At 48.5% G+C, this 14,962-nt stretch overlaps 1 protein-coding gene across 8 annotated transcripts in view; it reads left to right on the top strand.

The window, feature by feature from the left end:
- The window catches only part of Rap1gap2 (RAP1 GTPase activating protein 2), a 270,988-nt gene that overhangs the window by 129,662 nt on the left and 126,364 nt on the right, over positions 1-14,962 (top strand). The window lies entirely within an intron of this gene.

Raw genomic sequence — 14,962 nt, 5'->3', positions numbered from 1 at the left:
TAACAGATGCGTGTCCTGTTTTGTATCGTGTATATTTATATTTATTCTCATGTCGCCTATTCTCATTCCTTTTTTTTTTTTTTTTTTTCCATACTGGGGATCAAACTCACGATGTTGCCCTGACTAGGCAGGTGCTGCTGGGCTAAACCCCCAAGTCTTTATTCTCATTCTTGCTTGTGACTGTGTGCATCATTAGAAGAGTTGTTGGGGGTTTTCAGGTGCCTATGCATTCTGAAATTGCTGAATGTTTGGGTGGATGTCTGTCATTCATGGTACAGGGTACTTGGTGGGTTGACTCAGGGCCTACTGTCCTGGGAAATGCTCATGTCCTGTTTCTTTGATAAACTTCTTCTGTTATGGTGAAACAATCATCATTTTATTGTGCTCAAATTCTGACATTTAGGAATTCAGCCAGCAAACATTGAAGAGGGGCGCCTGTCTCTGCTGTCAGTTTCTGGGACTGCATCTTGGATGGTCCAGGTGGCTGGAGATTGCTGGCATATTCCACTCGGGTCATGTGTTAAGGGCCTTGTCTGTGGCTTGGTTCTCAATTCTTCTCCTCATGGCATCTGCTGGTCCTGAAATGTCCAACTAGTTTCTTCATGTGCAGGGATCATGATATGTGGAACATCTGGGAGTTGGCTGGATGTGTCTCTCCATGTGGAAAGCCACTCCATGGTGGTGTCAGAGTTTTCAATGCTGGCTTGCTTTCCCTTGCTCAAATGTTCCTACAGATCCAGTGGCAGCTGCAAGAGGTTCTGTGACTTGGTTATAGGAGTTAAATAATGTTATTTCTGGCCCATTGCTTTGGTCAGTGCTAAGTCACAGGGTCAGCTTATAGTGACCACATGAGGAAATCAATAGTTAGATATCTGGAGGCCAACTTTGAATATTTGGTATATTCACCCTTCCTTTTGTCTGTTACCTCTTCCTGAAACTTGTATGGGCAGATGTTGAGTCTGCTGATATTTTCTGTATCTTCTTTTGTTCTACTTTTGGGAAAACTTCCTCAACTTAGTCTTCCAGTCATATTTCTGATTTCTGAGATCTCTTTCTTGTATACTGACCATTCTATTTTAATGACATTTTCTCTTGTATCTAGGCTACAAAATCTTCTCTCTCCGAGGATATTAATTATAGTGTTTTTTTTTTTAAAGTTTCCATTGGTCCCTTCATTGTCTGTTTCTTTCAAGTTCTTTTTGTGCATTCTCTCTTCTCTCTTAAATGTCTGGCCTTCTTTTTTCCCGGTACTGAAGTGTGAGATGCTCGGCAGTAGATTCAGAGCTCTGTTTGAGTGGGCTGGCTTGTTGCCTGGGGTCTTCCACACAGTGGATGGTGGTCAGTGAGCAAGCAGTGCTTTTCTTTAGAAGAGCCCAGCTTTTACCTTTTCTCACAGAGTTTTCAGTTTCTCATAGTGGTGGAAGTTGAGGACATTATTTGACTGGTGGAGAAGTAATGGGGAGCGTCCAGAGGCTCGGCATCTTAAGTATGAGCTCTTCCTCCCCCAGCTTTGGTCCTGGATCTTGGGTGTAGAGCCTGGGAGCGGCCTCTTTTCAGCTGCCTCCTTCTGGGTGGACACGTGGACTGCAGCATTCATCACTCTGCAGGGCAGTTACCATCTGTTTTTCTGTTGCCTATTTTGTGATCTCCCATAGGATGAGTTTCCCTCTATACATTGTCCTATCAGTTCCCTTTGATATTATTTAAAGGGCTTCAGAAGATGTGGAACAAATCCTGGTGATCAGTCTAACATACTCATCGTGGAAGTCTCAACAAATTTAATGCCTCTGTCTCTGTTTCCTAAAGGATGTTTTTACTACTTAAAAATGATGTTTTATTGTGATAAATGTCACACACCCAGACTCAGTGAATCATAAAATGAGCACTCACGCCCTCACCATCCAGGTTAAGATGAACCCACAGGCTGTGATGATGCGGCTGTTCTGTGTCTGTGTGACCCTGTGCCTTCGGGCTTGATTCTGAAGTTGTCTGTCACCTTGTGAGCTGGCTTCCTTTGCCCTGACCATGATGTGGCTCCCTCCACTGAGCCAGGGAGCCGCTGGGCAGAACCGCTGACCATGTGAACAAAGCCACTCAGCAGGCAGTTTCCCAAGGACGCTATGCAGCATAAGAGGGGCACGGGCCAGCGGGTTAGGGGTTCCTTGGCGCTTGGGAAGCCGGGCTCTGCTTAGCAGGTGATGTCACCTAACCTTTAGCACTTGCCTGTCCCTCTGTCCCTTTTTGCCTCCTAACTTTGTAAGTTCCCTGAAGCCCCACTCTCTTCTCCTGGCCTCAGCCTCCCTCTCTGATCATTACATCTGTCTTTCTGGGTAAGCCTGGTTCTTTTTTTTTTTTTTTTTTTTTCGTCTTTTTCATTTTTATTGGTACCAGGGATCGAACTCACGACCGCCTGCTTGCAAGGCAGGTGCTTATGCCGCTGAGCTAAACCCCCAGCCCCGGGCCTGGTTCTTTTTCCCCAACTTGTGTGCCCTGGGGATCCTAGTTCCCTGTCAGGAAATGGTGCCTTATCTGCCTCTGGCAAACCCAGTTCTTCTCCTTGGTCTGTGTTGTGGCTGAAGCATCCATCTCTCAGTTTGCTGAAACTGGTGGGTTTTGGTATAAGCAGGTGCCTTCCTTTTTCACCTCCAGGGGCCAAGCTCTTATAATTTTGCCCCTTAAATATTTCAGGAGTCTGGTCTGTTCTTCTCAATTCTGTAACCATAAGCCTATAGAACCTCTCCCATTTCATTCCTTTACTCACCTCCGGCTAATTGGTCCTTTCCCTCTCCTCTCTGTTGCCCTGGAGTCCACCACACAGCCGTGCACTCTAGCCAGGTCCTGCCCTGGACAGAGTTCGGGTCACTTGATGCTTTCTTGCCCACGTTAGCCATCCTTAGCCCTCCTTGCTTATTCTGTCCTGTTTGTGGGCTACCTGTGTGAGTTGCTTAATATGTGCCTTTGGTTTGATTTTACTTTGATGGATTTGTCCTAGAAGGCAACTTTATGCTGCTACCATAAAAGGAAAATCAGGGTGGCAACCCGCTATGAATAAATCACTGTAAAAGACCAGAATGACACTTATAATGCAGACTGAGAGAGGAAGCCATCTCTTGGGGTGAAACTGGGCCACTGTGGGATAACTGAATAGCTAAGCTCTCTGAGGAAATTGATTAGGACCCTGGCTCTGTACAGGTGCACCTACAATGTAACGTCGGTGGAGCATAGCAGTCTTGGAAAGTTCTGTCACAACTCCTTGCTCTCCCTTCTCCCTTGATCACTGTTCATCCCTGCTCTACTTCTGTAACCTCACTTCCTCAATTCCTTACCTTATAGAGAAGTCTATAAAAGTGGAGACAAAGCTTTGTTCAGGGCTGTGGAGAAGACGGTTAGTTCCTTGCTGAGATGTTGACAGGTTAGTTGCCCTTTTCTCCTACTCCGTGTCTGAGTGGCTTTGTTTGGGATCCCATTTGTCTCCTGCTTCATTTGTTCCCTGGCTGAGGACATGGGGATCTGACACAGCCGCCTGTGGCAGATTGCCTCCCCACGGACGGAACAGGGAGCTTGCCTGGCCCGATGGGGAACTCCTGCCGTGCATGTTTGGACGAGCATTTCCTGTTGTATGGAGGATTCCCCGCTTGGCTGGCTGAGGGCCTCTGCTGCTTGTCCGAGGAGGGCGTACACGGAGAGGACCAAATGGCATTTGGCAGATGTCTGAGTCATGGTAAGGACAGGCTTCCCCGACTTAGAAAGGGATCTGAAACAATCTGCAGCATGGAAGGAGATCTGAGAAGCATCTCCAGAGAGCACTGATCATCCTCTTGTGTTCCCTGACTGGCCGCTGATGGGATGAGGTGAAACCAGAACACTGTAGGCTGCCGCTGGTGGACGGAAGTCTTGTGAAACGTGTGTGAATGCAGTGGATGTGTCACTTGGAACTCCAGTTTGGGTGCATAGGGCCAAAGCCAGGTGGGGTGGTCCAGCGCTGCAGTGCTGGGGCCATCCTCATATGGCTTAGGGTAGCACTGCAGTGACAGTGAGAATCACTGGCCTGCCAGTGCTCCAAGGCCCAAAAAATCTCTTTGAGGAGACTGGCTGGTAAAAGGCAAAGCAGTTTCTGTAGTCTTTCTCTGTGGGTGGTGGGAGCCATGGGAGGGAGTCAGAGCAAGTCCATTCAATTACAAGAGGGATGGAGTGGAGAATATGGGCAGAAAGTTACTCCAGGTAAACTCCCATGGGGTGGAATGGCCATCCTTTGAGGCCCAGGCACATTGGAAAGGGCCCTGGCCCTTTGGCTAGTTGTTGCAGAAGACCCTGGACACCCAGATCAGTCTCTAGTTGCAGCTAGTTATTTGTCCCCCTTTCCTCACTGGTTGAGGAAACCCTGTTCCCAAGTTCTGGTTGCCTCTGTGGTCTGCTCAAATATACGGCCCCCTAAAGGAACACCACTTATTCTCTCAGGTGACTCAGAGGGTCCTCTTCTAGAGCAGTCACCCTCATGGAGGGAATACTGGCCCAGGGTTGAAGCCAGATACTTTTAACACTGCTGTCATCCAGCCCTAAGGCCCCATCACCAGACAGTGACCTGTCAGGAAGAGCCAGAATCTTTTCCCCATCTACCCCTACCACCATCCTCTGGGATGTCTTGTGTCCTCACTCCACTGCACACCCAGTTGGGCTTGCGATTTGGCCCCAAGTTCCCATCACTAGGAGTGATGCACTGCTGCATCCATAATGAGGACATCTCCTGGCGGTAGCTCCCCTGACCTGGGACTCTAGCTCCCTCTCTAGAAAGTATTGAGGGAGCCTCCTGTGGTCCACACAGATGGTTCTAGGCCCCTGGAGCAACCCACCTTCATTTATAAGCCTTCACCGCTTCTGACTCCCTCATATACTGAGAAGCCACAAGCATTCGTTGACTTGCTCCAGTTCATTTTCCAGACTCATAGCCCGACTTGGCCTGACTGCTGCCAGCTTCTGATTGCTCTTTTCAGCACCAAGGATCACCAGGGTGTTCTGGCCATTGCTACTATGTGGTTGGGAGAAAATCCTCTGCAGGCACCCTCGATCCAAGTGCTTATGCTAGACAGCAGTTCTCTGCGGAGGACCTAGACTGGGATTCCAGTGTCCTTGAAAAGATGAAACAGCTGATGGAGTACTGCACTGCTCTTACAAGGGCTATGATGTGGAGACCAAAAGGTGACCAGTACTTCCGACCTAGGAGACACATTCCAGAGTCCAGATGAGAGGCCAAGCGTACTCCTGCCAGGACATCTACACGCCCTTTGACTTAGAGGTCCCCAAAAACCAGAGGATGATCAGCCTTTTTGAGTCAGAGTGCTAGGGATATTTGTCAAAAGCTTCAAAAGCTGGAAGCCTTCACAGATAGAATATGGCCCAACTTCTTGAAGTCTCCAACAAGGTGTCAAATGAGATGTGGAGGAATGAAGGGAGGCTGAACAACAGATAAAGAAAAAGGCCAACCTCCTGGCCACAATCCTGGACAGAGACTCCAGGTACAGAAAGGAAACCAAAAGAGGGAAGGGAACTGTACCCACAAGCCACGTCCACCCCTTGAGAAAGAACAGTGTACCTATTGCAAGCAAAAGGACCATTACAACCATGAATGCCCAAAGCTCAAGAGAAAAATGACTGAGCGGGCCAAGGTCCTGGAGGTGACCAGCACTGCTTTTACAGGAGGAAGAAACTCTCTTTTTGAGCACTTGAGAGGGTCTGGGTTCCTAATCCCCGCCGGGTCTCATGGATTATGTGAAGATGGAGGACAAGCCAATAAGATTCCTCATAGACTCAGGGGCAGACTACTCCATTGTGATGTTGCCTGCCAGGCCTCTAAATTGATGGACTGTTGGTATCAGAGGGGCTGTGGGGCGATCTGAAGCTTAAACACTTTGCACCTGTGGCTTTATAAGGTAGAAAGCCACCAAGTGATGTGTCAGTTCTTTTACAGATTGTTCAGTTCTCCTCTTAGGGAGAGATTTTTTGGCCAAGGTAAAGGTAAAAATTGATTTCAGTCACTGCTGTGGCTGATCTTGACCTTGACTCTCCCTTGGAGGAGGAATAGAGGCTTCAGCACAGCCTGGTCCAAAAGGACCCTGAGGGTGACAGGAAGTTGCTTGGACAATGACCTCAAGTCTGGGCGGAAGACAGCCTGTCCGGCCTGGTCGTAGGTCAGTCCCCAGTCAAGATAGAACTCAAACCGGATGTTCAGCATCAATATCTGATCTCTCCAAAAGTACAGTGGGGAATTCAGCCATGCTTAAGAGAGATACAAACCTATGGGGTATGTGTTCCCGGCCAGTCATCCTGGGCCACACATTTCCCTCTAGTCAGAAAGGCAGACACCGGAGATGATTGCCCAGTCCAAGATTTCCGAGAGACGAATGAGGCCACAGTGACTGTGCACCCCACTATTCTAACTATTCGAACTCCTTACACTCTACAAGGACTGTCGCCACCGTCAGTAGAGTGATTTACCTGGCTAGATTTGGAAGATGTCTTCTATATATGCTTAGCCTCAGAGAAGCCAGCCTCTGTATGCTTTTCAGTGGGACCCTGGACAACGTGGCCAACTCCCCTGAATTTGGCTGCAACAAGGTTTTAAGAACTCTCTGACCAGTTTTGGGGAGTCCTTGGAACAATACCTCTGTTCCCTACAAGACTCTGGGATGCACTTGGTTGTAGTATGTTGATGACCTAGCCCTAGGACATAAAACCCAAGAAGATGCAGGAAAGGCATGGAAGGGGCAGAGATTTAGCTCAGTGGTGTAAGTGCCTGCCTGGCGAGTGCAAGGTCATGAATTCAATACCTGGTACAAAAAAAAAAAAAAAAAAAAAAAAGAAGAAGAAGAAGAAGAAGAAATAAAAAAGAAAGGCATGGAGGAGCTTCTCAGACACCTGTGCCTGAAGGGATATAAGATATCCTAGAAAAAAGCACAGTTGTCCTGCATGGAGGTCAGATACCTGGAAGTCATATAGACAAGGGAGAGTAGAGGTTGGGGACTGCCTGAAGGCAGTTACACAAAATGTGCCCAAGCCCAAGACCCTAAGACGGTTGTGGGAGTTCTTGGAAGCCTCAGGCTTCTGCAGAAAATGGATCCTCAACTGTACTATTTTGGCAAAACCCCTCTATAAACCTACAAAAGCGGGGGAGAAAGAACCTTTGAATTGGGAAAAAGACTAGCAAACTGCCTTCAAGGCCCTGAAGGAAAAACTTAAAGAGGTGCCAGCAATAGGCCCCCTGACCTAAGCAAGCCTTTTACCTTTGGCCAAGCAGAAGAGGACAGCCATCAGGGAGCTAGTCCAGATCCTTAGACTGTTGTCACAACAGCTGGATGGGGTAGCCCAGGGTTGGCCTCCTTGCTTGAGGGCTCTTGCTGCAACTGCTCTCCTGACCAAGGAGGCTGACAAGCTGATCATATTTGTGAGTGCGCATTCCACATGCAGTGATCATGCTTATGAATGCTGAAGGCCACTGCTGGCTTACCAGAGTTTGCTCTGTGGAAATCCTTGCATCAGAGTCAAAGTTTCCAAAACTTGCATCCTGCCACCCTGTCTCTCAACATTAAGGACACTTACATGATTGTGAAGAGACCATCGAAAACAGGTGTACTCCAGCCAACTGTACTTACATGACCAGCCCCTTCAGCAGCTTGACTTAGAGCCTTTTGTGGTGAAAGCAGCCACATGAATGAGGAAGGCAAGAGGTTGGTTGGCTACATGGTTGTTACCCTAACAGAGATCGTAGAATCCCAACTGTTGCCAGAGGGAATCTTGGCAGAGTGGGCAGGATTAATCCCTCTTAATGCAAGCACTGGAGTTAGGAAAAGGAAAAATGCTAAGTATCTACACCAATTCTAAATATGTCTTCCTAACTTGACATGTATGTGAGACCCTAGATAGAGAAAGAGGGACGCTTCTGACAGGGGGCGAAGAAGTCAGGTTCCCCCAGGGTATTCTTTAACTCTTGGAGGCAGTTTGAGCTCCTAAGGAAGTTGCCGTTGTCCATTGCAGAAGGCACAGAAAGGGAAATCTAAGGAGTAGTTGAGCAATGACAAGGCTTGACCGTGAGGCGAAGGCTGCCATTATGAGAACAGACACTGTATTGCTTGCCACAGTTCCCTGGGAGCCAGAAGAGGTTCAAAGGATGGAACAAGGGAAAAGGAACTCAAGAACCAGATGAATGGTATTGGTTCCCAGATGGCCGAGTGGTGGTGCCTGCCCACTTGGGGCCCTGGCTGGTACAGATGGTTCACAAGACTACCCATCTGGGGAGAGAACAACTGGAAATTCTGCTTGACTGGTACTTCTGTACCCCCTGGATGATTGCTTTGACAAAACAGGTCATTTGGGGCTGTGATACTGCACCCAGTGCAACCTCAAAGTTGGCCTAGGGACCCTAACAGGGGTCCAGAAAGTGGAGTCACTACCATTTGAAGATATTCAAGTTGATTTCACACAACTACCTAAATGAGGTTTCTACTACTCCTGGTCATGATCTACACCTATTTCAACTGCGTAGACACTTTCCCTTGCCATACTGAAAAAGCCCAAGAAGTGACGTGACAGCTTCTATAGGAGATCATTCCTGTTATGATCTCCCTTTGAGCAAGGGGTCTGACAGTGGACCTGCCTTCACAGCATCGGTGGTCCAAGGGGTGGTGCAATCATTGGGAATTAATTGGAATCTGCATGTGGTCGATTGGCCCAAGAACTTGGGAATAATAAAGAGAATGAATAGGATCCTAAAGACAAGGCTAGGAAAACTTTGCCAAGAGACAGGACTCACCTGGGTCCCAGCCTTGCCCATTGTGATCCTCTGTACACAATGCACCTTTCATAAATACACAGGCTGTTCCCCTTACGAGATTTTATATGCCAGACCTCCTCCCATCACAGAGGAATTGCTCACTCAATAAGAGTAGTGGAGGAATCTTCCCAAGAAAAACAACTAAGCTGGGAAAGGTCCCCCAAAAGTTAATGCTTGGACATTAGATAGATAGAGGCCTCATTAGCATTTTTAGCTGCTTATACCTCTTCCTTCCTGGAGACTCAGTCTGGGTAAACATTGACGTCAGGAGAACCTCAGGCTGAGGTGGAAGGGGCTACTAACAGTCGTTTTGACTACCCCCCTGGCAGTCTGAGTGGCGGGAATCCCCACATGGATCCACCACAGTCGGGTGAAAAGGGAGGCAACTCTAGAGTGGAGCTGCTCCAGGGATCGCCGCTGTGACACCAGAGTCGTCCTGACTTGGAGGAGACCCTCATCAGGCCGCAGGACGCCAACCACGACCTTGGGAACATCACTGAGAGACAACAGCCCTGCTCTAGTCACACCGGAGGCTGACTAGTCTACGCACGGCAGAAGCCTGAGGACCCCATTCTTGGGAGAATGCCTTCCTTTGAACTGTTTGTAATGAACTGTCACCCCTAGTTTCTAACTGCACTTGGGTCTCTAACCTTGCTCTTTCCCTAGCCCATACTAAAACTGCTCCCGCCAATTCAAAATGAGACAAAAGGTGTCAGCTAGTTCTCATTTTCCTTTTGTGGGTAAGATGTTTTGCTGGTATCAGCTGTCTGTACTAGGTATCTTTATCTTTTACATGCCAAGGGCAGCATTTGTGGAGGCAGTGACCATAGTGACAACTAATAATTGTGACCTTTGCCTGCATGTCACTAGAATAGGGAACTCTGTCAGGACTGTTTTGCTCTTTCACACTTACTATAATTGTGTTGGAGAAATTATTGGGACCTGTACCCATAACCTAACTGTTTATAAGATCTGTAAGCCTATGAGTGGTATCCCACCTCTCTGCTTCAATCCAGAAATGGAAACCAAATGGGAGTTTGAACTTCGAGCTGTGTCTCCACGGGGGACAAAGTGGGAAGAGGGGGGCAAGTTGCTTGGACCCTTGATAAACAGAACTGTGAGGGCAAAGCCTGGAGACCCAGTAACCCTATATTTTGATGCCTGTGCGGCCATTAATTCTGCCAATGAGGCGAATAAGCTATATTCCCCTACTGGAGGAGAAGCTAAATTTCCTCTTGTAGGGTGTGGAGGCCTAGGATGGGAGAGAGACTATAGCAATAATGAAAAATATATGTGTCCCTGGAAAGGGGATTGGTGCAGTGGCATAGGTGAATTTGGGTGTGTATATTGGTCATGTGTAGGACAAGCTACCTGGCAAAAAGGATCTTCCCTAAAAAGATTAACACCTCCACCCTCCTGCACCCTTGGGACATGCAATCCAGTCACTTTTGATATTCCAGACCCCCAGGACCCAGAATGGGAAGAAGGCAAAGATTTCGGGCTTAGGATTGATGGTCGGGGTCTTGACCCGGGGACGGTGGTTCGTATCAAAAGACGTACTTACACTCCAGCTACTTCTAGCCTCCAGGTTTTTCATTCCTCTTATACAGAAGTGATTCAACCCCTGCCACAGATCCCCTCTGTGAGCCAAAACCTCTTTATGGAACTAGCAGAGAGCATAGCACATTCCCTGAATATCACCTCGTGCTATGTGTGTGGGGGAACCTTGGTGGGAGACCAATGGCCCTGGGAAGCCAGAGAATGGGACCCAGCCGATCAGAAAGCCCTCCAATTGGAAATACATGGTAAGAGCACACAGCCATCTATAAAGGGAAGCAACCCATGGATCCTCAAGACTAACCTCATTGGGAGACGATGCCTCACCCGAAAAGGGGAAAGATTCCAAGACCAGGTAGGAGACCTGACTTGCCTGGGACAGAGATTCTTTAATGAGGCCAAAGGAAGAACAGAATGGTGGGGAGAAGAACCTGAAGTCAACCCGTTAGTTCAATTTCCGGACTTGAGGCCAGCATGGAGAAACGTAACGGCCTCTGTCCATTGGGCAGCTCCTAAGGGGCTGTATTGGATATGTGGGAACAGAGCCTATGCTCAGCTCCCAGCAAACTGGGCAGGAAGTTGCATCTTGGGCACTATCAAACCATCTTTTTTCCTTCTGCCCTTGTACCAAGGGGAATTATTGGGCTATCCTACCTCTGCTCACTTCAGTGAGAAAAGAAGTGTAACTAGAGGTAATTGGGAAGATGGTGAATGGACACCAGAGAGAATAACTCAATACTACGGCCCAGCCACTTGGGCCGAGGATGGGGTGTGGGGATATCGAACTTCCATTTATATGTTAAACAGAATAATTAGACTGCAAGATGCACTAGAAATCACAGCCAATGAAAGTGCTTATGCACTGAATCCCTTAGCTAACCAACAGACAAATATTCAAAATGCAGTATATCAAAATCGATTAGCACTAGATTACCTACTAGCTAAAGAAGGAGGAGTTTGTGGAAAGTTCAATTTAACCAGTTGTTGCCTTCAGATAGATGATCAAGGACGGGTTATAAAAGAAATCACTAAGAGGATTCAGGAGTTATCCCTAGAACCAGTCCAGATCCAGAAAGGATGGAGCCCGGGAGAAATGTTTGAAGGATGGTTTTCAACTTTCGGTGGCTTCAAAGCCATGGTGGGAGGATTCATTGCTGTCATGAGCATCTGCCTGATTATCCTTTGTCTGTTTCCAGTGGCAAGGTGGGTTGTGAAGTCCATGATAGAAACTACTATAGATCAGAAAATAACCTCCCGCATTTTGTGGGGTAAGGGATATCAGTCTATGGACGACTATGTAAACATGGATATTGGTCAGACGGAGTACAAGCGGCAACGCTGATAGAAAGGGGGAGGCTCTGCAACACAGCCTCGAAGAGGGAAATAAAAGGGGAGCTACCTCCTGGGGTGAAACTGGGCTGCTGTAGGATATCTGAGTAGCTAAGCTCCCCGAGGAAACTGATGGTTATGACCCTGGCTGTACAGGGGCATCTACATGGTCATGTCACTGGAACGGAGCAGATGTGGAAAGTTTGTCACAACTCCTGGCTCTCCCTTCTCCCTTGACCACTGTCCACCCCCTTAACCACAGCTCTTGCTTCTGTAACTTCGCTTTGTGCTGATTCCCAATGAAAAATCGCCTCATAGAGAAGAAACAATATAAAAGGAGAGACAAAGGCTTGTTCTGGGCTCTCATGGAGATGTTAGTCTCTTGCTGAGACATTGATGGATTAAAGTTGGCCTTTTCTCCTACTCTGTGTCTGAGTGGCTTTGTTTGGAATCCTGTTTGTCTCCTGCTTCAAGACGACCCGACTGCCTTGGGTGCCAATGGGATGTACTCCACACACCCCACTCGGAAGTGGTGGGATCTGGAAGGCCCTCGATCGGATGCCTTTTGTTCTTCAGAGGTAGTGTGGCATAGTAGTCCAGGTCATGTTTTTGGAGCCAGACTGGATGGGTCTAAGCCAGGCAGAGACTTTGCGTAAGAGACATTATAGGACTTTGCACAAATTACTTAGTGTCTCTGAGCTTCATTTTCCCATCTGTAAAACAGTGTCAGTAATATTTCCTGCAAAGGAGCATGGTGAGAAGTGAATGAGAGTATGTACATCACTTCAGGCAGTCTCTTGGACATAAGAAGCTCCTAGGGACAGTCCGCTGGCATTTGCCCTTTAAGGACCTGACATGCGCTGGGTACCTGCTTCTTGAGTCTCAGAGATACTGTCTTTCTATAGCACCATGCCATTTGCTTTGCCCCTGTGTGCCCTCTGTGCTTTCCCTTGCAGCTTCTCCTGGCCTTTCCCTTTGGGTCTAGAGCAGCTGGTATTTCCTCTGGGATACATGAACCAACCTCCATGGAGGCCCATGCTTCTCTTCCCTGTGTCCCATGGCACTTTATTCTGTTCTCTTTTGCCTGCACCCCACAATTAATGTCTGGAAAATGGGTCCTTCATATGGTATGTGGTGCCTTGATGAGGGTTTCTGCATTTCACCGTCTTGCCTGGAGAAGGTCATAGTCTCCAGTGCCTGTAAGTCAGTTGCCAGTGCCTGTGCTGAGACACAGCGCACCCTGGGTCTCCGAGAACTCAAGTGTAGAAGAGAGAAGGCAGTGGCTGAAGTCCTGTCCTCACACCCCACAGTGGACCAGGTTGAGCTGGTTTTCTCATGCTGATGGGAAAGAGCAATGGATTTGGAGCGGGAGGTCTCTGGAATGAGGTCTGCTTCCTGCATTTTCTGACTGTGACCCTGGGCCTACCCCGAACATCTGGAGTCAGTTACCAGCTGCTCATATGTGAACTGTGAAGCATTAGTCAGCTTTAAAAATTGCTTGTTTGTCAGGGGCTTATTTTCCAAATAAAGGAGTGGTGGCTTGCCCTTGTGTTGCCCTGGTCTAGGGCTCTAGATTCCTTGAGGAAAGCGTGGTGCCATCTGCACCTAATGTACCCAAGGGGAATGCAGCTGTAGCTGCAGCGCCTTGTCTGGGCCTACCTACGTCCCTATGTGTGGTGGAGTCTTCTTGTTCTGGGCATGGACTGCAGCAAAGCCCCACGCGGTGCACTGGGCACACCTGCCGCATGGCCGTGGGGCCTCTTGCTCTGTGGCTCGGGTGTCTGTCATCTGTGTCCTCCCTGAGAGGACCTGTAGACCCCTTGAACCTCCCCATGTAGCCCCAGCACTCAATAGTTGCATTACAAGTGTCTATCTATAAATGAGTTACGTTTCCCGATGAATTCTTCCGGACCCATCGGTGCTCACTTCCTGTGCACTTGGCTGGGGTGATTTGGAAACCACTTCTCTGGTGAAGAGGAGGAAGGCATAATTTCTGGCAACTTCTGTGACTCTCTGGGCCTCAGTGTCCTTGTCTGGATAATTAGGCGATTGGGTAGCATCTAATGGTTTCTCCCAGGAGCTGTTTGGCTCAGCATCCATGAACCCTGGGATTGAATTGGGGTGGGAGTTGCCATTTTGGGAAATTTTGAATCCTCACGGTCCAGCATTGTGTTTTAAATATCTGGGGTCCTTTAAGAGTGCACAGAGTGGGACAGGACACCAAGTACCGACAGGGGACTAGCACTCTTTCTCGAGTGCCCATCAAAGTACTCACTCTACCTGCCAGAACCTCCACTCTGGAGTACTGAGCCCCCTACATCCCTGGCCCCCCCGTTCTGCCAGCCTGGTACAACTTTCTCCCCCTCCACTCTCAGCCTAGGCAGAGCAGTGCTGACATAAACGCTCTGCCTTCTGTGTCTCTCCTCATGGGACTTGGAATTATGCCACACACCCAGGACTGAGTGGCCCCATGCAGCTGTGAACTTTCATGTTTCCACCTCCTAGACTTAGGGTTCAGAATGTGTGGGGCATCAAGTACCCCTGAGTTGAATACATTCCTGCCTTCTGGTTGGCTTTCTGCTTCAGCTTTTCCTCAACATACCTGTGTTGTCCAGTTGGTTTAACTGAAGCCCTGGCAACAACGGCCACCACCACAGTAGCGGCAGCCATGTATTGCATTTCTGCTGTAACACCCAGGCACTGTGCTTGGTGTTTTGCAGTCTTATTCAAAACACTTTTTTCAAAATGACGAGGAGGGTGGTATTATTCCATTTTGCAGATGAAGAACAGAGAGGTGAGATAACTTGAGCACATAGCTGATTGGAGTGATGCTGGAATTCAAGTCTGGTCCTTAGACACTAAAACCATGCTTCTGAACTACTATAGGCATTGCCTGCCTCCCCGGGCCAGAGCTGGCCCCTTGCTCCTGACTGTCTTGCCAGTGTGGACGGATGATCTTGAGTGTCGTTTCTCAGCCATCAGGATGCCCCCGGAACTGCTGGTGTGTGGGCCACATGATCCTACTGTTGGGTCTTAGGACTCCATAGATGGCCAGGAGGACTTCCTTAGGCGCTAACCCTCAGCCCCCACCACTCCTCCACTGCTGGGTGTGGGGCAGAGAAGTGTGGCTTTCCTCTGGGTGGGGTGGACAGGAAGCCCTGCTCAGCATTGTGAGCCTTCACTGTCATGGTCACAAGCAAGAATGTCCATCACTCAGGCCCTTGGGGCAAGAATGACAGGTGGAGTCCATTT

The sequence above is a fragment of the Cavia porcellus genome, unplaced genomic scaffold (assembly GCF_034190915.1).
Source record: "Cavia porcellus strain 051 isolate PalLab524CR breed Dunkin Hartley unplaced genomic scaffold, mCavPor4.1 scaffold_6, whole genome shotgun sequence".
Classification (NCBI taxonomy): Eukaryota; Metazoa; Chordata; class Mammalia; order Rodentia; family Caviidae; genus Cavia; species Cavia porcellus.
Note: the sequence above shows the minus strand (reverse complement) of the source record. Positions and strands in the feature narration are given on the sequence as shown.